Source organism: Cebus imitator, unplaced genomic scaffold (genome assembly GCF_001604975.1).
Source record: "Cebus imitator isolate Cc_AM_T3 unplaced genomic scaffold, Cebus_imitator-1.0 Scaffold34, whole genome shotgun sequence".
Lineage (NCBI taxonomy): Eukaryota > Metazoa > Chordata > Mammalia > Primates > Cebidae > Cebus > Cebus imitator.
This window is the reverse complement of record NW_016107349.1, coordinates 5,536,435-5,562,181: the sequence shown is the minus strand read 5'-3', so window position 1 is coordinate 5,562,181 and position 25,747 is coordinate 5,536,435. Positions and strand designations below refer to the sequence as shown.

At 42.6% G+C, this 25,747-nt stretch overlaps 1 protein-coding gene across 2 annotated transcripts in view; it reads right to left on the bottom strand.

Moving 5' to 3' along the window:
* FLRT2 (fibronectin leucine rich transmembrane protein 2) overlaps positions 1-25,135 on the bottom strand; it is a 99,205-nt gene extending 74,070 nt beyond the window's left edge. The window contains exon 1 of one of the 2 annotated variants that reach the window (XM_017524618.2): positions 24,741-25,135. The gene's annotated coding sequence lies outside the window, so the exon portion shown is untranslated. Of the gene's footprint in view, positions 1-22,044; positions 22,136-24,740 lie in introns of those variants that run through there. The other variant, XM_037737102.1, reaches the window with a different exon arrangement.
* Between the last annotated feature and the right edge of the window lie 612 nt (positions 25,136-25,747).

Genomic DNA, 25,747 nt, shown 5'->3' with positions numbered 1-25,747 from the left:
CCAGGATGGTCTCGATCTCGTGACCTCGTGATCCACCCACTTCGGGCTCCCAAAATGCTGGGATTACAGGTGTGAGCCACCGCTCCCAGCTGATGTTATAGGTCTTTAATCCACATCAGTGCATTCTGCCAAAGTGGCATGTGACAGATGCCACCCCTGACTCTGTAGGACGTCAAACCACCACCTTTAGCCACAGAGAAAAGGGACCTCAGAGTCAGCCTTTAATGAGCATCCTGTAATGACAGACAGAATTGCTCTCCTAACTAGGGTGTTTATTAAAATTTATAGCAGCAACGCTCTATTTTTATAATCGGAAAGGAAAAGCTAAAGATAAGTACTCATTCCTCGGATTAGATGAAAACCTAGACTAATATTCACAACACTAATTATTTAGGTCAAAGTTAATGAATTCAATTTTACAAATAATGGATGAAGTAGAAATACTGCAACTTGAGAAGAAAGTATTCACAACCCTATTGGGTGAGCTGAATTTCTAAGCAATTTTAATTGGAATGTGAGGTTTCAATTCTTGAAAGGAATAGAGGATTCCAAATAGGTACACAAACCACAGAGAAGTGATCCGAGGGGATCTGAGAGCCATCTGTAGTCCGCTGTCACTTAAAAACAATGAAAACGTCGTGCACCCTATGCATCCTGGATAACACTTCTCAGATGTACTAACATGTCGGAAAACGAAGCACATACGTCCACTCTGCTGCAAGGACACTTGCTGCCTGCGACGGCTCACTGATAAATGTTTATCTTCTACAGTGTATTTTGTGAGACGATTTTGTTAAATCCCTCAGGAAGACCACTTAAACTAACACTTTGAGCTTTCTGGCATATAAGGCTTCAATAAATACTTGTTGACTGCTAGCTCATTCATGAATTTTTTTTTAACTTAAATACAGGTAGTATCCTGCAGAGTGTAACAAAGCCTTCTAATAAGTTATGCTCTTTTAAAAAAGAATAAAATGAGATGTTCTCCCCTTTCTTCCAAATGAAAATAAAAAGAGAAGAGAGGCTTTGCTTCCTACTTCTGATGAAATTTTTCTTTCCAATGTAAACCCTCAAAACCACATTTGACAAGTATCTACGTTACCCTGTAAGCTAATGAATATAAAACTGAATCTATTGTTTTTACAGTAGTATGGACAAGTGTCCATCATATAGGCGGAGCTGAGTTTTAAGACACCCGAAAACTCATCTGTTAATGCTGTTTTTCAATGGCACAAAAACACTCTATCTTTCCCCAAAATGGCAATACAGAACGGAAACTAAAAACAACAACAAAATATTTCTAATCACCTACTGGAGGTAGGCTCTAATCTTTTTCCCTTTCTCCTTCTCCCTCAATCTTTCCTTTCCGTCCTCACCCTTTCCTTCTACAAATATTTGTTAATGCCTGATCTGATGACTAATCGGTGCTTGGATCTGGGGATAAAAGTATGAATCTAATGTCTGTAGTCCCCACAGGATTCAACAAGAAAAAACAACCCTTAGATCAAGCTTGTCCAACCCATAGCCCATGGGCTACATGTGGCCCAGGACAGCTTTAAATGAAGGTCCAACAAAATTCATAAATTTTCTTAAAACATAAGAATTTTTTGTGATTTTTGCTTAGCTCATCAGCTATCCTTGTATTTTATGTGTGGCCCCAAACAATTCTTCTTCTTCCAATCTGGCCCCAGGAAGACAAAAGATTGGACACCCCTACTTTACATGGTCCCAGCAGCATAGTCTCACTAAGCGAGAGAGCGCGTGGATTATTGGGCACAGGCATTTAAAAGTTGGCCACTGCTAAACTCCCTGTTTGCATCCTAAGATTTTATCATCACCTCTTGTCCTTATTTGAGTTTCTTGGTCAATAAACCTTAACACTGCACTACACTGAATTATTTTGCTCCTTCTGAAGGCTACAAAGAAGAGGTGGGTGTGCATTTCATAACAATAACAAATGCAGATATTCACAGAATCTTAACCAAATCGAAAGAAAAACGCCAATAGGTAAAGCTGGCTGCACTCTTAGGTATTCCATGCCTTATTCACGGTAACTGTTTTACCTGAAAGTCTTTAATTCACAAAAATGGGAGTCATATGCTGAGCACCACATGAAAAAATACCATTATTCCTGCAGTGTTCTACAACTAGATCCTGGATGTCAGGCTGGCAAATGTTTCAGAGACTTAACACGGTAGCAGAAGCATCAGATACATGAGCAACAAGACTCATTACTTACGGCAGCTTAGGTGCCTTGGAAGGATTACAGGAATAGTTCCTCATATCAAAGACTCCACAATCAGCCCTCCAAATCCTGCCAACAACCCAAAGGTCTCCGTGTCTTACCTGTCTGCCCCAGAAAACCCAGTGCTGTGATGGAATTATCAACATTATCATCCTCAAACAATTGCTGAGCTCCTATTGGGGCGATTTTTCTCTTTGAAGAGGCCTGTGGGACATTGTGGGATCTGCCCTTTAGAGAGCTTTAACGATTTTGATTTGGGCATGATTCGGGCTGTTGGGTCAGTCATAAAGGAACCTGTTAACAACAACTGCTTACTGAAAACATCAGTGACACTCACCTTAACTTTTTCTGAATAAGCCACAATAGAAGATCTGCTAATAATCAATTGAGCACTTAATTGCACCAGGCACTATGCAAAATGCCTCCTGTGGATTATCTCATTTAATCCTCATGGCAACTCTTGAAGGGATTTTATTACTGCTGTCCCCACTATACAGATGAAAAAACTGAGGCTTATACAGGTTAAATACTTTGCCAAGGTAACAAAGCTATGAGGCAGCGAAGACAACCATAAACCCAAGTAGAACTAAATTCAGAGCCACATTCTAACCACTAAAGCAAGTTCCCTAGATTCTGAGAATCAGAATTAGTCGAAATGTCTGGCCTTGCATCAATGAAGAAACAGTGCCCCAAGGTTCAGTAAATTTATAGAAATCACAGATTTTTTTAAGGAGCAGCATCAAACCCAGAATTTAGTGGTCCTGCCCACTATCCTATTGATCTTTTGACTATCCCACATTGCTTGTACAATCCAATTAATGGCAAGAGTTGTTGATAAGCTGTCCATCTGCTACACAGATGCACAAAACAGAAAGGAACATGACCTTCAGTAGTTCATTTTCCTCTCTGAGAACCTAGAAACAGGGATAAATAAATATGCCTTACCTACTTACTTTAGGAGATAAAGAAGTGAAATGATAACCAAAACAGAAACTTTAAGAAATAAAAAACATGTGAGTTACAAAAATGGAAAAGATTATGGAAAATAGTTCTCACCTTCAAGTTTCTCACTGCATGGCTACCTTTTCTCACTGGCAATAATTGAATTAAGTCATCAGTAATCTCAGTCAGGTCCATTAAAATCTTAAATACAATAAATCTTAAGGTATTTCAGGGTAAAACCCCTGTATATACTCATCTATTCCATGTGTCCATTCATCCATGTATGCATACATTCATCCATCCATTTAGTAAAGAACTTAGGATACAATGAGAATTAGTCAAAAACATCTAGCCGCAACAATAAACAGGACAAATGGAAGTAACACTTGAGCCATTTTACTTTTTTTATGAACTCTCAATACACATCCCTTGGAGAAGGGTAAGAGCTACTGTAAACAGAAAAGGAGATACTAGAAGGGGATTTCCAGCAGTGACATGCCTGTGCCTTTCTCAAATTTCTCTCCCACCCCTCCTATTTCTTAATTTTTCCAGGCAATCCCATTCCTTACATAACATCAGTTATGATCAAATGGTCCCATGTACCACCTTGCACAGATACCAACCACTGCTCCCCCATCAGCAACATGCTTTTAATTTCAAAAAGAAAAGGAAATGGGATTTGAAGTTTAAATTCCTTCATTTTCTCTTTAGGAGTTCTGGTAAACAGGTGGAATCAGAATCACATCTAAGCTACTAGCTAAATGAAATTAAATATTTCTCACTAGATATAATCATTTACAAATCTCTGCCTCTTAAAGATGATGAATTATTTGAATAGTAATATTTTTTCAGAAACCTATTTGCTATATACTTTCATAGAAATTCCATTAATGATTTCTCAAGACAGAATCACGGAGGAGGACGGGGCAATGACAAGCCAGCTTGTGTGCGTGGCTGTCGTTAAGGCTAAATTTAAGCTAAACCAGCAGATTAATTATTCTTGTTATTTTAAGAGTAGCTAATAAAGGAAATGCTACAATTTTCCCATGAAACCCCTTCCAGATTTTCAAAGGGTGTTACACAAGGAGATTAATCCTTCAGCACAAAGAAAAATATGATCAAATATCAGTTCTAATATCCATTTGTTTTAAGTTTAAAAAAAATGTGTTCTATAGATCCTTCTTTATCTCTTAACATGGAGTTTCTAGATTGTGGATAAGTCTTAAAATGAAATGTAAGTAAAGGCTAAAACAACCCTAATTTCTCTCCAAACATCAGGAAAAAGTTTACATAATTTTGCATGACTGTAGGGTTTTCAGATGAAAAAATACCTTCTTAACTTTGGATGATGTTAATACTATGCAGAAAAAGAAAAAATACTCGTGAGCTGATTATAATTACACTGGTCATTCATGTAAATGAAATGTGTCTCATATCGCATCACATTTTCCACAATGTGGTCCACAGTGAATTCATTTACTTGATCTGCCTTTTTTTTTTTTTTGCTTCCCTGTTTGAAAAGGCTCTCATTTCCTATTTACCTAATTCCTAATATCCATTCCCTGGGGTTTTTGAAGAGTAAATGCTCATTCTTGGAACCTCTTACTTCAGAATTCCACCTAGTAGAAACACTCACAGCACTGTCCCCATAGACTATATTACGGATGTGGCTATTTTCTCATTTATAGTGACAAGCTGAAATATAGTAGAAAAATTCTTTTTTTTTCTGTTGATAAGCCAGCCTCCTCTACAGGCAGTCATTTTTAAGAGCAATTTCTGTGGGTAATTCCCTTTCAATAATCCATGATGCCTACTGTTTTTGAGGTGATGAGATGGCAAAAATATTTTTTTTCCTGGAAATAAGTGATTGTAAGAGTTCTTCATCAAGCATGTCCAAATTGAGATAGAACAGTGACTACTTCTAAGGTACCTTATCTTCTTCTTGATCACAGAAATAAATATTGTTAAAAAGAAACTAGGCAAAATGTACTGTGCCCCCACAGAGAGGTCCTTTGGGAGAATGACAACATAGCCTTAGAGAATTGCCTTATCTATGCAGGACAAAAAAAAAAGCTATGTATAAGCTACAGAATTCATATTATTTCACATTGAAGGGCAAAGGGATAGGGAGTTAATGCACACCAGTACTCAAAGTGCGGCACATATCACACAATCTATTCACCAATTCACCAGAATGGTCCTATGAGTATTATTTTTCTCTCTACTGAAAAATTGAGGAAGTAGACATGAACACAAGCATCAAGAAACATGCTGAAGTCATCCTAGCTGCCTGAGGCAGAACCGGGATTCAAATCCAGTCTGTCTGGTTCCAAACCTCATGGCCTTCTATGTCCACTCTGTATCTTTATGAAACGAAATATCATTTCCCTTGACCCCTTCAGAAGACTCGCAAAGGGGTTAGTTTGTTTACTGAGCCCACAGCTCCCAACCCCTCATGGACAGGGAAGCACACAGGTGAGCAGGTGCAGAGGCCAGGACAAGAGCTTCTGGGCAACTGGCAGAAGCAAACCTCTGTGCAGGCCCATGGCAGCATCTAGGAGCTGCCAGCGAGGGTGTATGTTACAGTGTGCTCTTTTAGTTTTGCCATCCATGGATGGCATAAGTGTTAGACAGCTCAGTGGAGGGTCAGTGAGACAGCTTCTTACACTGGCACCTGGGTCATTGTCTGGCATCGAGGAGGAATTAGGTTGCACAAACGAACTGAAGATGATAACTGCAGAGGATTTTATTGCCGATGAAAGTGGCTCTCATCGAAATCGGCAGCTGGAAAGTGGATGGAGTGGGAAGGTGGTCTTCTGCTGGAGTTTGGCCATCCCCAGCCAAACTCTACTCTGAGGTCCCACTGTGAAGCCGTTCCTCTGAAGTCAAGCTGCTTCTCTCCAACGTCCAGCTACTTATTCTCTTGTCTCCCCTGCTGCTATGCTGGTGGGGCCTGGGGTTTTTAATGGGTACAGGATAAGGGACAGGCCAGGCCAGGATGGTTTTGGAAAAGGCAGTATTCGGGCAGGGAAAACAGTAATGCATGTTCTCACTTTGGGCCATGGGTCCAGGCTTGAATGTGTGGCCCTCGCCACGGACCACCTTCTTCTACCCAGTATTTCCCTGCCTCCTGTTTGTACCATGTACACAGCTCCCTTTTAAAAAGAATACAGTTTTGGAGATAATAAAAAGCATGTGATTGTTGTATTTTCCAAAACATCCAGATGTCTTAGAAGCTTCCAATAATCTAGTCTATGGTTTTGCAATATCACAAGCATCTCTTTCAATATAAACTATAGCACAATTAATTTTGGCTATCAAAAGCCTCAGTTATAAGAATCTAATTCAACATAATCAAGTTCTAATGCCTCTGATTATTTCTATTTGTTCTTGCCTAGAGGCTTGGAAAGAGTACAGGTTTTACAAATACAAACAGAGGACTCATGGTGCTGTTGGAATGTTCTACCTTCCTGTTTTCAAAGCAAGAGGCTGCACTGCTTTGGAAAAGATTCCACGAAGGGAACAAAGGAAGCTTCTTCTATTAGATAATTTTAAAATTCATATATATCAGAGTTATTTGGGCAAACTTGGTAAATATTAATTCACCCAATATTTAAGTCTAGTGGGAAGTAGCATATATGGGGTAGACAGAGTGGCACTCTATGGAAGTTTCACAGAAGTAGGTTGGAACCACACGCCTGAGTTCAATTCAGCTCCTCAAATATTTGTTCAGCATTATTTTTGCCCTTGTGAAAGGAAAATAAATCCTGGGGCCCCCAAATCACTAAGCTAAAGGGAAAAGTCAAGCTAGGAACTCCTTAGGGCAAACCTACCTCTCATTCTATCCAAAGTCACCCCTCTGCTCACTGAGATAAAGGAGTATCTGACTGACTCACTTGGAGAGGCTCATTAGAAACTCAAAATAATGCAATCATTTTTTCTCTCATCTGCCTGTGACCTGGAAGCCCCCTCCCCGCTTCCAGGTGTCCCACCTTTCTGGACTAAACCAATATACAGCTTACACACACTGACTGACATCTCATATCTCCCTAAAATGTATAAAACCAAGCTGTGCACCTACCACACCAGGTACATGTCACCAGGACCTCCTGAAGCTGTATCATGGGTGCGCATCCTCAATCTTGGCAAAATAAACTTTCTAAATTAACTGAGACCTGTCTCAGATTTTGGGGGTTCATTCCCTAGAAGAGTTCACTCTCAGGAAATAAAAGTCAAAGTGGCCGGGCACGGTGGCTCACGCCTGTAATCCCAGCACTTTGGGAGACCGAGGCGGGGAGATCACGAGGTCAGGAGTTCAAGACCAGCCTGGTCAACATGGTGAAACCCCATCTCTACTAAAAATACAAACATTAGCCGTGCGTGGTGATGGGCCCCTGTAATCCCAGCTACTCTGGAGGCTGAGGCAGAAGAATCGCTTGAAACCAGAAGATGGAGGTTGCAGCAGTGAGCCAAGATCACACCACTGCACTCTAGCCTGGGCAAGAGAGTGAAACTCCACCAAAAAAAAAAAAAAAAGGAAAGAAAAAAAGAAAGAAGAAAGGAAAAGAAGGAAAGAAGGAAGGAAGGAAGAGAGGAAAGAGGGAAGGAAGGAAGGAAGGGAGGGAAAAAAAAAAAAAAAAAAGGAAAGAAAAAAAGAAAGAAGAAAGGAAAAGAAGGAAAGAAGGAAGGAAGGAAGAGAGGAAAGAGGGAAGGAAGGAAGGAAGGGAGGGAGAGAAAGAAAGAGAGAGAGAGAAAGAAAGAAAATAAAGACAAAGCATTTGGTGAAATTTTATACCATATTGGGGCTACTATTAAGATAAAAATGGGGGCATATCCTACATTTAGGTCAGAAGGGAAGAATAACTTTCTCTAGAAAGATTAGGGAAAGTTTGAGAAAGAGGGGCCTTGAAAGTCAAACTGGGGAGTTTAGACCTGACCCTCTAAACAATGGAGAGTAATTCTGTCAGCACAAGAATGAGGAAGACTAATGTAATTGGTGCGCAGGTCAGTAAAGGAAAGATGAAAGAGAGGGAGGAACATGGGTTTAATTACAATGGCCCCACTAGAACCAAAACAGAATTCTTTTTAAGTGCCTATGACTAGTGACAGAACACATGAAGATGAACAAAAGAGACTAATCAAAGAAGACTCAAACTACTGATTCTAGGCAGCATACTTCGTTTAATAAAGAAATGTTAATTTGGCACAAGTAGGACTTTATTGGGAATGTTTAATTCATTCTAAAACACACTGACACTGAAGTCCAGTGGACAATCCAAGTGAGTTCAGCACTTGGAAGGAAGGAAGAGGAACACCATGCCATAGGCTGATTCTTTGTGGATGTATGTAGTCCAGACAAGCCAGGCAGCCATTTCTAGCCACGGGACACTGGTATGTTAAAGTTCCTTTTATAGGGCATCACCATTTTTCAGTAGCAAATTGCAGAGGGCAAGTGTTTTGGTTCCATCCAATACAGCTAAATTTGCACTTCCATAGACAGAAGAAACACTACAGGATTCATCAGGAAGCCAAATGGCGCTGGTGCTTTCATGCGGTACTGGCGCTGGCAGGCTGCAGAGCCTTTCACCTGACTGCTACCAGAGCTCGGTGGTACCTACTTTCCTTATCAGCCCCATCAAGGAGTCCGTTAGACTGGCCCAGGGAAGAAATAATCCACAGTTGCCTCTTGACAGATAATGAGCAGATGGTGACAAAAGAACGCAGAAATGACCTAAGCCATAGTCTAGCTGCTTCAAGGGAAGTGAAGGAATTAAGGAACGAATCACATAATGCAGACAGTATTAATAACATTTACATAGAAATACTACGGACAAAGAACTGAAGGGTCTTAATTACAACCCTAGAATTCAAAAAGCACAACTTTCACACACGTAGAAAGATGAGTGCAACCACAGAAAGGGCAAAAAGGGAGGGATGGTGAAAAATCTAACTCAATAGTGCAAAGACTTGCAAGCACAGACTATGCGTATTTTCCATTTATCAATGTGGAACAAGCCTTTCCCAGCCCATCTCTGGTCATTTTTTCACCCAATAAAAGTCTACCGCCTGAGCAATTACATAGATTTAGAAAACCAGTGAAGCTGACCTATTAATAACACAGGCACTTCTTCATTTTTCCTAGGCCCTCTCAGAGGCCACACACTTCATGCTATTATCTTCCCTCTGGTCATTCCATTGTCCATTATCACCTCCACAGGGGAAAAGGCAAATCTCAAATCAATCCATTTACCTATTTATTAGCAGTGCTGGTAAAAGGGTGAGGGGAAAGAAATGGAGAACGTTCTCTACAACAAATATAGCCTGTAATCATTAAGCATGTATCCACAGCTTTCCTGAGTACTGAAAATGTGCTAGAAATTGTCATGCTTTGTTTTCAAATTAGTGATTCCTCACTATTTCTATGTAACAGAAATACATTGAGAGACTGATGAATCTCTCTCACTCAAAAGTGGCAAAGACTAACTAATGATTTCTTAGGTAGTTATCTATTAGAAAAGTCAAATATAGAAAGTTGGTCCACTGGTTAGCAGCTCATCATTTATACCCCCTGGACAGTGAGTAATCACTTCTGAATTTGATTTTTAAGCAATGGACAAATAAATTTAGAGTTGATTTTCGAAATTATCCAGTGTTAAACTAAGCTATGAAGACAAGTAATATAAGAACTCTAAAGTAAGATAAGCAATCTGAGGCAACTCTACCTCAGTTTCCCTTCGTGTAAAATGAGGCTATTCACAACTTTAATCAACAGAACCTACTTTACAAGATTTAACTGAGATAGTACATATGAGCTGCATAAGCAGCAGTCTAAATAAACCTTATGATCAATATCATTAATATTGTTACTGTTGTTGTTATTGCTGGACTTCTGGATGAGAAATGTGGCCTTGACAATACTCATTGTGATTCAAGAAATCAGAAGAGCACATTGTTTGTAAACAGTCTCATAAATTCACATGAAAAGATCTGGGGTGGTGTTGCAAGCCTCCAGTATTAAGGGGTAGTGTCTTATCAAAAATCATCTCAGGTGTTTTTTACACTTGTTTCCCACTGGCTTGGAAAGTATTGCCAACATGCAGACAGCCCAGTTGGAACCAAAGGCATATCAAACTATATGGGCATATCAAACTATGCTCTATACTCTTCTACTTTTTTCGGCCACTGAAAGTTTTGTTGAAAAAAGGGAAGGGAGGGATTGGAGTGAGTTTAATGTGTGTTTGCAAACACATCACTTGCATGCAAATCACCTTTGTCCATCAGATGATAATCGACCAGGAAACTTAGCAAAGTATTGCTAAAATTTTCTTTTGGCCAACAAGAAGAACCTAAAGTCCACCTTCCTGTAACCATCAACACATTAAACCATATAAATTTAGAATTTATTGTAGCCTTCCCATGCTCTTTGCTGTGCTCAATGTTCAAATCATGAAGACTAAGGGGGATCGTGTTTTGTGGAGCCAAATTAAGGAGTTGTGATTTCTAGCCTTCTTTTCCCTTCTCTGGAGAGCCCTGAGTCCCCAGGGGCCTCCATCAGAAAACAATGTGCCTAGGATGAAATAAACAAAATAATAACAAGCAAAAAATAAAAAAAGAGAGCAAATGCAAAAAGTTTCACAAGTGCTTTGCTTTGCTCTCATTAATTACACCAAGACAGATACACAAAGTTAATGCTATGAGTTTAATTTCTCATTCTGTGGAAAGCCACATCTGCATGACTATCTACTTAACCAACAGTTTTACTCAGTGCCAAGAAAGGCGTAGCATCAAGTGAAATTATTATTTCTTTAAACAGATCTATCCAGTGCGGCATCTGAATTGCCTCATGTGTGGTTTGGAAAGCTTGCTGCTGATCAGGATTGGGTTAACCAGCCAACATTTGTCTGACAAACCTGCTCAGAGTAAGGCAGAAAGATGGTGGGTGTATTTCCCCCTCCACTGGGCAATCAATCTATAGAAATAAAAAAGGACTTCTGAGGAAGCAGTCATTCTCACTAGATTATAAAGATCTTCTTGTGCTCCAGGGCTGGCCAGTGCTATTCGATTTCCTAACTCAGTTACATTTTCACAGAATGTGGTACATTGGACCAACTTTGTTAGCACCACGGAGACGAAATGAATGAGCCAACATTCCTAAAGTCTAATGAGAGAGATGGACACGTAAGCAGACACATTTTATAATACAACACAAACAGGGAACCAATTAAGGTTCAAACAAAACGCTGTAGAAGCCCAGAGGAAGGAGTGACCGGGAGGGAAAGTGTCATCCACGTGCGTCTTAAAGGAAGAGTTTGCCAAATGGAGAGTAAGCAATCATGTTCTAGGTAAATGGTATACAGAATGGGAAAGGCAAAGTTTCAAGAGGCCCCCGCCTCACCATCTTTGACACGAGGGTGTAGGAAATGGGGGCTGAACAATGAGGTCTGAGGAGTGGTTTGAGATCCAGTTTGTCATGGATCTCACATGGCATGATAATAAGTTTTGATGGGCTTTATCCAGAGGTATAGGGGATACAAGAGGTAGGTTTCCAAAGGAGTATGATACGATTTATTAATTTTTTTTAGGAAATTAACTCTGGGGACACCAAGAACAGTACAATGGTTTAGGGGATGTTGATGGTGGGCAAAAATATACAGGAGACTGCCGCTACCAAGAGGGAAGCCAGCCCTGATATCTGCCCTCTCTGAACGTACTTTTCTAGAAGACAGGCTTAAATTGAGCAGTATTTTCTATGTGGCAAAACACACAGAAAAACGCTCAGAAACACGCAAGTAACTATAACTCAGAGAACTATAAAAGCCACTGATTCTCCAGGTCAGAAAACAATTCTAAAAACTTTCTAGCTCAGTGATTTCCAATAATGGGAGCTTTCAAGAATTCACATTCCCAGGTTTCATCTCAGATTCATTTCAGAATCTCCATCAAAACAGGATTCACCTTAGTCTTCACGATTCACACGCTGAGTACAGCAAAGACCATGAGAAGATTTTAATAAATTCTAAACATATATGGCTTAAGGTGTTGATGGTTACAGGAAGTTGGACTTTAGGTTCTTATTCTTGGCCCAGGAATCTGTGTTTCTAACCAGCTCCTTCAGCTAGTTCAAGCAGATAGGTCAAGTTTAGAAAAGAGTCACTACAGGCCAACCTATTAGATTTCTCTGTGAGGAGGGACGAAGTCTTGTCTGAAAGAGTGTCCCAAGGGCCTAGCACAGAACTTAGCATGGTGCCTGGCACACAGTGAGGACTTAGTCTTTGTCAAATCCTCAGTTACAGGCTTGTGACTCAAATGGATGTCTGCGTGGCATTCCTTCAGGAGTCGGAGATTATTAGAATTCAGTTTTAAATTCCGTGGCTGTCAGCACCATTGGACTTGTTCTTTACCCATCTGAGCACAAAAATACTTTTTAAAACCATTTCCCAAAGAATTTTAATCTCTCTTACATTTCCTAAAGTAGGAAAACAAGGTCTTTTTGTTTTATGTTGGGTTGAATGTTGGTTCAGAAGCTACTTACTAAGATGTTAACAGCTTACAAAATATACTCTAGTGCCTGCTTCTCTCAGGTCCAATTTGATTAATTATATGTATATATTACATTATATATTATGTGATCTTAACAGAAAAAGCCTATGTTTCCTAGCTTGGAGGTCTGGGGCATGTTTAACATCTTGTTAAATACAGCTTTCCTACATCCATAAATTTACGGATTCATAGTGTCGAAAAAAACAGGAGCAAATTTCAAATGTTGAGCGGAACACAGAAATTATAGTATACATACATGCAATTATAATGATAAATGAAAAAAACCCCAGTACCATGTATTTTTTACCAGAACATCTGAGCACTGCTATTTGTTCAGAAGTATCTGCAGCAGAAACCGTAAGAAGTTCCTTTACTTCATTGAAAATTATCTTCTCAAAGAAATAGTTCCACACTCAACTAATAGGCCAAGAGTATCATTCTGATGCTAACGTCCACAGCAAGGTATAATCATTCTACGAGAATAGAGTAAGCCCTTAAGCAAGCATAACAATAATTTACATGTTAATCTTCTACAATAAAATATTTTCATGGCCCTGTTAAGAGTCATGTATAAAGTGAATTGTGTGAGACAAGTTTTTAAAATTCATTTTGATAAAAATCTCTGTACTGTGGCAAAGACATAATAACCACAGCTCACTGAGCTCAGTGTCATAATCTAGACATGGGACTTCTTAGAAGCTGCAGGCACTGGTCATTGGTAGAAGGATACATGGCTGTAAGGTAGAAGACATGGGGGTGATTGCCTCAAAGGCTATGCTTTCAATGAACAAATAAAGTCCAACTTAGGCAGGATTCCCCAAACTGAGACAGGTCAACTGAGGACCGAGCTGATTCTTCAAACTGAGACAGGTCAGTAGAAGGTAAGGGTAACACAATGAAATCATTATCATTTTGGAGACAGAAGGACCTACCTGCAGTAAGCATTCATTAGGCCTCTACTATGTGCCAGAACAGGTAGACATTTTAAATAATTATCTCAATCCTCAGATGAATAGCTCTAGTCTTTTCCTCCATTTTCTCCTTGAGAAGTCAATAAAAGGCATTTAAAAATTTGGCCAAGTTTACAAAATTAACAAGTCACGGAACTAGCATTAGAGCCCAAGACTGTCCATCTCCAAATGAAGAGTGCTTTTCACTAACACTATGCATTTCTGGCACACACAGTGTTGACTGCACCCTCTTCAATCTTGTATAAAACTGCAGTGCAATTAGGTTTTGTGTCTGCCTTTCTGCTCACCAGCCTGGCTGACCTCAAGTGGAAGGATCATGCCTTACCTACTTTTGGCCTGTCCCTTCTTACTCTACACCTGGTACACGGTTAGTGCCAAAAATCGTCTCCTGAATGAATGAACAAGTTTTCGTCACCATTTGGTGAGGCCTCCACAAGACTATCTCCTTCATGAAGATCAGGCCAGTCATACCTAAATATTTTTCTAATTGTATTTTGTAGCTTTTCTTCCTTTACAGTTTCCCTAAGACCTATCTGGAAAAGAAAATCACCAATTAAGAATTACTTGGGTTATATCATTATTTCTCCCACATTAAGGACCTATGGGCTAAGCTGGCATCACCTAGCTTCAGGGTGTAACAGTACTTCCTCCCCATAGTACATAAGACTTATATTTGTTGGCGCATTTCACAGATATAAACACATACTAATTCCCCACATATATACCTACAGATGCTTCTCATTTTATTAGTAGACCTCTTCAAAGTACTAGTAAATATTTTCTTCTTTCAAATATTATATCATTCAGCACTGCCAGTACAAAAAGTATTTAGATTAATTTTGCCAAACTATGCAAGTAATTTTTCATGTTAAAATAGAGTTCTGTGGCCACATACTTTATAATACACTGCTAAAATTCTAATCAACTTTAAAAAAAACTAAAAAAGTGAGTGTCAGAACTCTGACAATAGCAAATCAGAGATTGAAAACAATGTTGTTGGATATGGACTTCATAACTCAAATCACTGAAAGAAATATTCATTTTGGCCAAGAATCAGGATCCAACCACATATTTTATAAATATAGATTTCACAAAGGCATGTGTTTTCTGAAGTCTTCAACTATGCAACACAAAACCAATTAAGAATTAACCTTTACCAAGGCCTAAATGTAAACGATTCAGCAAAATGAAATAAACATGCTCAGTCTTGGAACATTTAAAATTAAGTGTCTCAGATTTGACAATAGTAAAAACAGAAATGAACAAAACATGCAGAAATATACTGCAAGGAACTGTTTCACAGGGCTTAATGACACTAACAACAGCAAAATAAGGCCAAGCTTTGGCATATATGTTGGTTTCATAATAAATTGTCTTTCTATTCACTGGGAATGGGTTGAGGAGGTTTGCCAAACTACTAAAAAGACTCTTTGCACTAGCCTGCCTTATTTTGCAAAAGAGAATTTTTAAAAAATCACTGTGTTTCTATTGGTATGTGTTTGCAAAAGGTAACGTGGATGGCTTAAGTGTAAACCCAACCAAAAAGAGAAACAACTTCATTTCAGGAAACACTTATGATATTTTTTTCCCCAAAAGAATCCTCAAAATTCTATTTCCAGATCAAGCCAAGCTGTCAAAGGAAAAGTTTGATGCTTGAACTCAACTCGCCCTAATTATCCTTTATCCTTAAAATGGATACTTCCATCAAAATGGCGCAAACCCAGAAAAAGAGATAATCTATCATTAACTGAATGGAAGAAATGATGCAGCAGCCACCAGACACTGTACTGGTTAGACGATATCCCTTGAGCCCGTAATAGTGAAAGCTCTGGAAGGCAGGACTCTGTCTTGGTTACCATCTTATTTATACAAAACCTAGTCTATCACAGCACAAGACAGGCATGCAGTGATAAATGTTATCAATTTGAATAATGCCTCTTTATGGGAATATAACACTGTATTGTTATCAAGGTATTTTCACGCACATTAATCTTATGTGACCTCTCAACAACTCTGTTGAACTCTGTAGAGAGGAAATTAAGTCTCCAGGAGATTAAGTAATTCATTCAAGGTTGAATGTAGAAAGAAGTATGTTGACATGAGAATGCAGGTTTTCTTTTTTTCCCCCAAAGCAATCTCATTTATTTCTCACTCCCCACCACAGTTAAAGTGCCAAATACCTACATCATAGGATTATACTCATTCAGAACAGGCAAACTTTAAGTCCAATCTAATGCTGAAGAGTGAAATGCTATTATTTTAAGTCTAAATATTTGGAGGCTTGCGATTCTCAACCGTATCTGCAGAATTCTGCATCTATATAATCAAATGTAAAATGCTCAGACTTAGTAGCCCTTAACTTCTTTGTGGCTCCAGTTATCCAATCAGAAGTGAGGCAGGCAGGATTTTTCTGTATCAATTCAGAGGCAGTTGTGAGAAATAAATGAAATCCTGGATGTGAGAACTTGAAAATGTAAGGGCCAGGAGTGATGAGGGTGGGTATAAATGTGTTTTCTAAATCAATCTTAAAAAGAGCTCCCTGGAACCTCTATGGTCCATATGCACCCAAACTATTCCTCTAACCTCTGACCTCCACTTTGTCTAGTAGATATGAGGAATATTACAATTTATTGCATTATTTCCTTTGTCTAAGTACTTGAGTACAATTTTGGGAGCAAACTGGGAGCGGAAACTATTCGATGCTGGATTCTGATGAAAGTGACACGTAGAGGCAGCTGGGGCTAGAGTGACGCCAGCATGTGAACTTATTTCAGGACTGATATGCATCTAATGTTTTCCATTCAGCCATATGACCTCTGTTGACTTCAATGGATAGTATATTTGTGAACCAATTTTAGGAGCTGCTGTTCTTTTGCTTCCTGCTGAAGGTGGTTTCAATTGTTCTGAGGCCTAATATCATCTATAAACTTTGGGACCTGATATTTTTTCAGCGGGTTTAAATCCAAAAGCCCTCAGGTTCTTAAAGGATTCAGATAGAAGATTCTTTTATCTGTGTCTTGAAAGCTCTAATAAAGAGAACTGAAATGTAACAATATGACCTGTGAACCGAAGGGAACAGAAGACCTTTTTCCAAGTTTCTTGCACATTCCCTTAAAAGCAACCTGGGAACAAAGTAGGGGGAGAAACTGCTCGGTTCTAATGAGCATCTAATGATTAGCATTAACTCCAGAGATTTATTTTGCGAATGCTTCAAAAATGGCTGAGGTCTTTAACCATTAAACTTCCAGGAAAAGTATGTCCTTATTAACTATTAGTAGAATAACTGACCAGCATTTGAGAATCATGAACGTGCCCTTTTGACTTCCCCAATTACATAAAGATATTTTTTCTGACCTTCCCTTATTAACAGATCCGTATGTAACAACGACACCGCTTTGTTTGGGCAATTCAAGACACATGGCACTGCACACTTTTGCAGAAACACATCCTACATTAAATTAAGTTAGAGGTGGTATTTGAAAAATAAATAAATAACGAAGTTCCAATTCACTGCATATGGTACAGGAGGCCAGTAAGTGGGAAGCTTGCAAAAGAAGGACTTCTTTTAGAAAGATATTTTACAGGACTTTTTCTGCATCATTAACTCTTCTGGAATCTTGTACATAACATGATGAATTTCCCTGAAAAAGTAGCTACTGTTTAATTTTGAATCACTTCAAAGAGCCACAGTCGAAGGAATCAAAGAAAACCAAAAAGACCAGTAGATGTGAAATTCGCCAAGGAAGAAAAAAAGAAAAAACATGAAGGTTCTAACAGATTTTGACCATGTACTCAAAATACCACTGATTATTTTACTAATACAGTGTTTTACTGTTCCATGAGGCTGAAATAAGTCTCTGTATTCATCAGAACACAGGATATTTTTATTACAATATTTGTTTCATAGCCTTTAAAAATGGAACATACTTAAAACCTTGAAAAGGATCTCTGTCTTAAAATGGTTCGTGAGGGGTGTGTGTGTGTGTGTGTGTGTATGCTTTATTATAAACAGATACTTAATTGGAGGTCCCTTATTACTGAAAAAAGTAAAAGCATACTGATACTTCACTCGGGACATGGAGTTTTAAAAGAAAGATATAATTGCACAAAAACAATCTGGAGAGTAGAAAAGGTAAGAAAGTTGGCTGAAGTACCATAGTGATTGTTTAACTTAAATAACAATAATAGCTAGTCTTAAAAAAGTCTTTTGTGTAAAAATTGCCCAAGGGAAAAGAAAGAAAACCTCCTAAAAATTCCATATCCCCAAACACCACTAGATCAAAAACCATCTGGAAAATGTCAGATAATGGTATCCACCCACCTAAGAAATTCAGTAAACTTTGTCTTCAATTAACATTTAAAATAATCGACTAAAATAAAAATTTCTATTTGAAAACCCTCACAAGACAAACCTGGGTTAGGAATCCAATTTTTAAAGTCTCCTTAAAAGGACCATCTGTTTATAAGTACTCTTCTCACACTCTTTGATCTGTCCCATAAGTTCAGAGTAGAAGCACAGCTGAATTTAAAGACATATACACACAGCTACCATGAAGTCTAGTTACCACATACATATTCTGAGCTGGTCTCAAGTTTCCCTTGTTATGTAAGCACTTAGGAGCAATAAAATTTCACTTACATTCAGCAGCGTTGTGAATCCCAAAACAATAGTCAGCCTGACTGTACAATCCCTTCATTGGCAGTGGATAGCTGGGGTGTTTTATTGATGTTGAGCACATTGTCAATGCTATATGGAATAGCCATTTAGTTGCCTCTCTATTAGCCCATAACATTTTTATTACTGTAATTAAATGTCATTATCCATATTGAACTCCATATTAGAAAAATCAAATCAGGTAAACTTAAATATCTAGAAAGAACCACAGAGCTGTTGAGATTCACCCCCAGCACCCCCTACATCATCTGCAGACTCGGATGATAAGGAAAAAAAAAACAATGAGTATTCACTTCTCACAGATAGAGGTCACTAATGGACTGAATTTGAATCACTGTGGCAGAAACCACAAAGTTATTAGGGTAATCTAGTGAAAAAGGAGCTTGAATTGAAATTAAATATATCAAAAGATGATTATCCAGAAAAGTCTGACCTGAATACAAATATTACATCACCTTGACCTTTTTTGAATCTTCCAAACAGAGAGCAAACCCAAAAGCCGCCGGGCACCCTTGCTGTTTTTTAACTTCAGAGGCTTCAGATCGCAGAAGCAGGAATTCTTCCATGTAAAGTACAAAGCTCAAAAGTCAAACTAGATCAGATGTTCACACTGGGTCTCTACAGAATAAAGCTCCTGGACTTGTACATACTTGAGCCTTTCTTGAAACCACAGCTTCAAAATGGGAAAATAAAAAGTTGCTCTAGGGAGATATGTCTAAATCCTAAATCAAACTCTCCGGCAGGCCAGAATATAAATGTAACGGGCATCAGAGAAGGTTCAAATTAGATCCAGCCGGTCAAAGTCAAACTCGGATACGATCACATCATCTGAAACCTAGCATACAGGAAAAGCCAAGACTGCTTTGGGGACTCCAGGGTAGCCCAGCATGGTGTCATTTGGGAATCTACTTTCTTCTGCTAAAAGCATCCTCTGGAATTTCTAAAACTGCAGTGAAACTACTGAAGTGTTAAGACTTGGGCTTAAAAAAAAAAAAAAAAAAAAATAAAAAAAAAAAAAAAAAAAAAAAAAAAAAAAAAAAAAAAAAAAAAAAACCAGCATTCCTTCCATGTTAGGTTTGTAATAGGTTCTGCCACAGTACAGCTAGCCCAATTCTTTTTTACAATTTCTTGTATCTACTGGCAGAGACACGGAATAATGTTTGAAATTTCATCTTCCAACCTCCTCCAGTCAAAGATATTTGCAACTCGACATGACAGTATGGTGTTGCACTGTATTCGGTGATTATCAAACATCCTTAAATGGTTTAACCCTGTCCTGTTTCAGGCTTTCAAGGAGGGGGCAGTAACGCTGAAGCAATAACGCTGTGGAGAAAGAAGCAACTTTTCATGGTATGCGTATTACCCACAGATTGATTCTCTGCTAATATGGTGGCTGGTGGCTTTCCCATCATAGGTAGCTGGCCCATGTTGTTCAGTAATGAAAATAAATAAGAATCTAGTCCTAAAACGTCAAATACTGACCTAAAATTTTACATTCACACTGCAACAGCCTAATAGATCCCTGGACAAACGGCAATCTGCATTCTATTTACCTCAAAAATGTTTGGGGGGGCTTTCTCATTGGATATTTAGTAAGGTCACACCGGTTAAGCCTACAGATTATATCGGTCTGATATAGAAGCCAGTCTTCGTATTAGCTTTTGGCTGTGAGAAGTGAGACATAATAAATTTAGCAATAAGCCTGTGAGCGAGTGGACATGCTCCAAAGCGCCCTGAAACCCAGTGTGATTAAGGAGCCTCCCAGCTGAGTGGGGAGCAATAGCTCCCATTTAGAAGAGGCTTTGCATAGCAAATACAACATGTAAAGAAATCTAATCAGCACCTTGCACTCTTGCGAGAGCTACACGGATTTGTGCCTTGCACTTGGTTAGCTAACTGTAAGCTTTACAAGAGATTCCCTTACTAAAATTAATCAACAGTTCTTCAAGACTGATTCCCATTCACAAGAGAAGACAGGATGAGTTTCCAGGTGAATAAATAACGATGATAATAAAGATAGTAGCGGCAAAGGCTGAGAGCTGCTTTGAAACTCAAAACTCAGTTAGGGGAAAGGGGGCGTCGGGGAGTTGGGGCTGGAATCTTTTTGCTTTTGGAGTGAGCTGCAGCTATTTTCTTAGCTTAAGTAATGCTGCTGTTCGGGAAACGTGACCGTCTTCTCTCCGCGGCCCCCGCCTCAATGCACACACTCGGCCACTCACTACCCTGGGACGATTGCGCGTCAGGCCACCGAGAAAAATTCCGCCTCTCTGCAACACCACCAACCCCCTCCCCCAAACACACGCACACACACACACACACACACACACACACATGGACAATCGTGGCAAATTCATATCACCAACAGCTAACAACGTTTCACCTCACCCCTCAATGAAAATGTAACTTCTAAAGTTCCTATTTAGAGACGCCAGAAGCTGAAGGGAGGGAAGGAGGACTCCAGGGATGTCCAAAAGGGAAAGGACATTTTTTTCCTCTTTGCCTGCAGCTTTTTTCACCCCTGAAATTTGCTGTCCAGCTAAACGAAGCAGGCGAGTAGGGAATGGGCTCAAATCATTTTTTAAAAATTCTAAACAGGGGTAAGAGTGTGAACGCGGGGGCGGTGCGGTAAGTGAACGCCATGAACCATTTCTCTGGACTGAAGAATACTAAAAGCCCCTGAATTCACATTCCAAATTTCCAAAGAGCTACAAGATGTGGCACCAGCTGGGACCCAGGGTTTTCATCCACTCCGGGGGGAATGCGCCTGTCCGTACAGCTGCCCCTCTAACGTGACTAGAGATCTGCCAGCGCTCGGTGCCCATCACCGGGACCTTGAACTTCGCCTCCCTCTTACTTTCCGACAGACGCGCGAGGGCAGGAAAGGCTCTGGGAAGAAGCAGGAGCCCAGCCGCCCGGCTTGGGAGGAGAGGGTGGGGGCGCGCTTTACCTGCAAAGGTTCTCGAGGTCTCCTTCCAGCCCTGGTGGTAATCCCGCTCAGCGCCGCGCCCTCCCCCAGATCCAAACTTTTGCTGGGTCCTCCGGGTGGCGGCGGCGGCGACGGCGGCGGCTGCTGGAGCCGAGCCCTATCGCCCGCAGCGTCGAGGCGCGGGGGTGCGGAGGCCGGAGCCTCAGAGCGGCGCGCGCCTCCCCGCAGCGGGCCGGCGCCGGGGCGCCCAGCTGGCCTCGCTCGCTCTCGCCTACGTCGCCTACGGAGCTGCGGCATCGTCTTCCCCCGTCCTCCGCCACCTCCGCCTCCAGGGTTCGGGCATGCCACTTTCTCTCGGCTCCGGCCGCCGCGGCCCCCGCCTTCTCTCCTCCTCCGCCTCCCCCTCCGCTGCGCCGAGCCAACGAACCCCGAAAGAAGTACGGCGAGTGGGGAAGGCGACGGAAGGCGGCCCCGCGGCGCCGGAGCTCCTCGGATTTGGAGGATCCCGGGACTCGGCGTGAGAGCTAGGCGGGCGCTCCTCCGACGCGTGAGTGAGGAGAGCGCGGAGCCGGGCGTGCGGCGCTGCGCGGGGGCGGGCGCGGGGCTCCCTCCAAGTGCTGCGCCCGCCCGGCGTGGGTCTGGAGGCTGCTCCGACCACACTGCTGCCTCAATCCGACGCGGCCGGGCTAATGTAGGCGCCGCGGCCCCCACCCCCACCCCTCCTGACACCCCCGGAGATGTTTACAGTAATGAATTCGCGGGATCGCCTCCGCAGCTCCCGCGCTCCTCCTCTCCCTCCGTCCCTCGCGCTCTGGCGCGCTCGGCTTCTAGAGCCCTCTTTCTCTCCCTCCCTCATTCCCTCCCTCTCTCCCGGAGTCCCTCCCACTTTTCTGGTTTAAAGAATGCTTGGGAGGCGCGGCTGCTACCCAGCGATTTCCAAGAGGCAAAGTCAGACTTGGCTTTTAACCCTGTCCTCTCTGAAAAGAGTTGCAGAGCCCCGGACTAACAGGGCAGATGCCACCCTGACCTTCTCTCTCTCTCCACCTGGCACAGGCCGTCCCTACCACCAGCCCTTAGGGATAATGCCACCATCTGAACCCTGAAAGGCGCTTTTCCCCATGCCTGCTTAATGTTGTACTGCCAAGCCGTAGGATCTATGACTTAGACACTGAGAAATGATGGAAACTTGAGATTAGAGGGTAAAATCTAGCAAACCTCTCAACCAAAATGGCGTTATTTCAAATGCAGGCAACCTTGGTGATGTGCTCCCCACTCCTCACCCCATCACTAGTTCCCTCATCCTGGACCTTCTTAAATGACTTTAACTGGGGGAATAATCCAGAATTTAATAGGATTATTTTAAACACTCCCACTTTCCTCCTTCACCCTGGTTGCTTCTGGCAAAAGTGCTGTTAAATTTCCCCATAGACTGCAGCAGACAACCAGAGATTCAGCCTAAAAATTAGGAAACAGTCTTGACAGCTAAGCAGCCTGATTTGTGTACAAGCAACGTTCCACTTCGCAATCTCTTTCCAAAGATTAAAGTGTAATGTAAAAAAAACAAACAAAAACAGGTGCACGTCTCTTTTTCGGGAGGAAGAGATGCTTTTGGTTTTCTCGTCTCATTTCATGCTGCTCCTCCTGCCTCCAGTAAGTTGCTGTCATGTTGTAACAAGTCCGGTGAGGCTCAATCTGAACAGAAGAGGGAGAACGAGCCCGCGCCAAGAGCTACGCCGAGACGCGCCGTCTGTGGGGCCACGCGAGATGCAACCCGAGAGTTTTAAACTAGCCCAGGACCAACCCCCCCAAGGGATCCACTCAGCTCTCGCCGAAGAAGAGTTGAACTGGGGCGTTGGCCGCCACTGGCAGAAGATGATTTCCGGACGCGCCCCAGGCGCGACCGCGCTCCTTGTCCTCAGTTCAAAGCCTGAGTAACTTGGCACTACTTCCCCAATTGTTTTTTATTTCCTTCGCATCCCTGTTGTGTCTACCGCCTTCACGTATCTGAGGGCCTAAATCATGTTAAGAAGACTTGGAGAAACGCCCGATTTGCCTCCGAAGCCACGCAAGGATCCACCCAGACGCACGCCCGCGCGGAGACGCACGCTGGCACACGCGCTCACACACGCGCGCACACTACCCGGTTGGCGCGTGCGGGTCGCTGTTCCTGTTGCATTATGCAAAGGTGACTAGGAAAGCGCGTAGACTTACATTTACTTAGCTCGTCTTCTCCCCACACTGTGTGACACAACCCGGGGAGGAGGGGGCGCGGCTAGGGGCGCTAATCGGGAGGGAATAGACAGTGAGTGCCATCTTGCTGGGAGGTTCCAGGAGCAAAGCGCCAACGACGACAGTAGCGGTGGCCTCAGCTCCACCAGTAACTGCTGATGGCCGGAGCCCCACACGCTATAGGAGTTTCCCGGGTGTCAAGTGTGGATCCAGCCCGTCACAGTCACCCTGTTCCCCATATGACTTCCTTTCCCTGGGGCTTCCTTTCCCTGACCTCAACTTGCAACCTTGATCTTGGGCTTGAGTACAAATGAGAAAAGATCACGCCGGCGCTCAAAGTGCGGGGACCAGCCCCTTAGTGGTCAGCGCGGCGGAGGGATCTTTCCAGGAGTCCCTGAGCCCCGAAGCTGGTGCAGAGACTCGGTGGCAGCTGGCTCCAGCCACCCTCGCTGGCTCCTTGCCCCTGCATTCAGCGACTGGGGGCGTTATTCGCCCTCTCCCTGCGTCCCACGCCCTCGGCTCCAGGGAACTCCATCCCGATTCCGCCGCCTGTGCTCCCCGAGTCTTCGCCACCTCCGCAGACGCTCTAGAAAGGCGCGACGGCCCCAGCTCAGTGCCCGCCAGCCCGAAGAGGACAAGCAGGGCTGGAAGGGACTTGGTTTGGAAAAACCATCCCCCTACCTCCTAACTGGAAGGAAAAGGAATTAGTATCCACCGCATCTGTTTAACTACTAATCGATCCCAGATTACGAGCCGGTAGCAGGCTGGTGTCTTTAGATACAACCGCTTGATAATAACGCTGGTGACATTAACAACAGCTTGTGGAGGGGAGAGGATTGTTACTCGTGAAAGCTGAGAGATTCGATCAGGGAAGTAAGAGGCTGGACTCTGGCAAGGTTAGGGGCTCCGGGAACCTCAATTTAGCATCGATGAATCTACAAGGCAAGCAAATTTGCGTTTTGACCCGGAACTCAGTTATGAAGCTCCTTACAGGAGGTGAACTCGACCAACAAACGGCTCTCTCTAAAGTCGAGAGAGAGCTAAGCTGCCTATTTTCTCTCCAGGTGAAAGACAAAGCCTAGAACACCCCACTTAAAATGATCACCCCCTGCTGTTTCAAAAAAAAATCCCCCAAAGAGACAGCGTGGTGCCAGCTTAGCAGCAGCTCGGCAGGTTGCTGGAAACTTCACCTGGCACCGCAGCCCCTTTTACCTGACGGCTGCGTCTTCTCCTCGCAGTGGGCTCATCCGAATCCGACAGGGTCAGGGAGGTGGAAAGGGAAGACGCTGGCGCGGCAGCAGCTGGGCTCCCGGGGCATGGTATTGTTTTAGGGGTCACCGCCGAGGTCCCTCCTGCCCATCGTTGAGAACTGCCACCCTGGTCCCGAGGCTCGGTGGACACGGCGGCGGCAGCGGAGGTGCCGCCTCGCCGCTGCTGGGCACCCGGGACGGAGGAGCAGAGGTGCACCTCGGAAGGGAGTAGCGCAGAGCCTTGGCGCGGAGATTTGTGGGCACTAATGTTATCTCCAGTGCCCGTTCCTCCGCGGTGACAATGGATAATGCCAAACGCGCAAGTGACCGCGACAGGTTTCGAACGTACAACTAACTACTAGGTACCGAGCCTGAGACAGTGTGCTGCTTTTCCCCTCCCCCTCCTCTCCCTCCTACCAGGGAGGGAACTAACTTAACCCTGTGTGCGCCTGACGCTCCCTAGAGAAGCAAGGATCGACCAGGAAACCGCAGGCGGTTGCTCCCGGGGGCGAGAGCTTTGTTCACGTGCGTTTCCAGTGGGTGTGTTGCTGTCTAGGGGCACTCGCGTGGCAAGACGCCCGTGGCTGGCTTCCAGCGCCCAGACTCAAGGATGGGAAGGAGCCCTAGCGTTTCATCCGGACCAGACCCAGCCCTCAGAGTCTATTTTTTGCCACCAGTTACCGGATTTGTTGAAGTTGCCAGCGAAGTTGGTGTTATTCCTTTACTTTTCTGCTCTCTGCCCCCCTCCACACACCCCCGACCCTGTATTATTTCCTGTCCTAGCTGCACTTTGAAGATTCAGAACTCTTCGATGGTTCTAGCTATAGATTTTATTTTAACTGTGTTCCTTGTGCAAGACGAGTTGTGGAGGGCGCCCACCCACCCATGCCAAGTGTAAATGAAACCGCAAGGAAAGCCGCCTCCCACTCACCCATCCAGTGTCCGAGTAAGCCTAATGACACACACTCA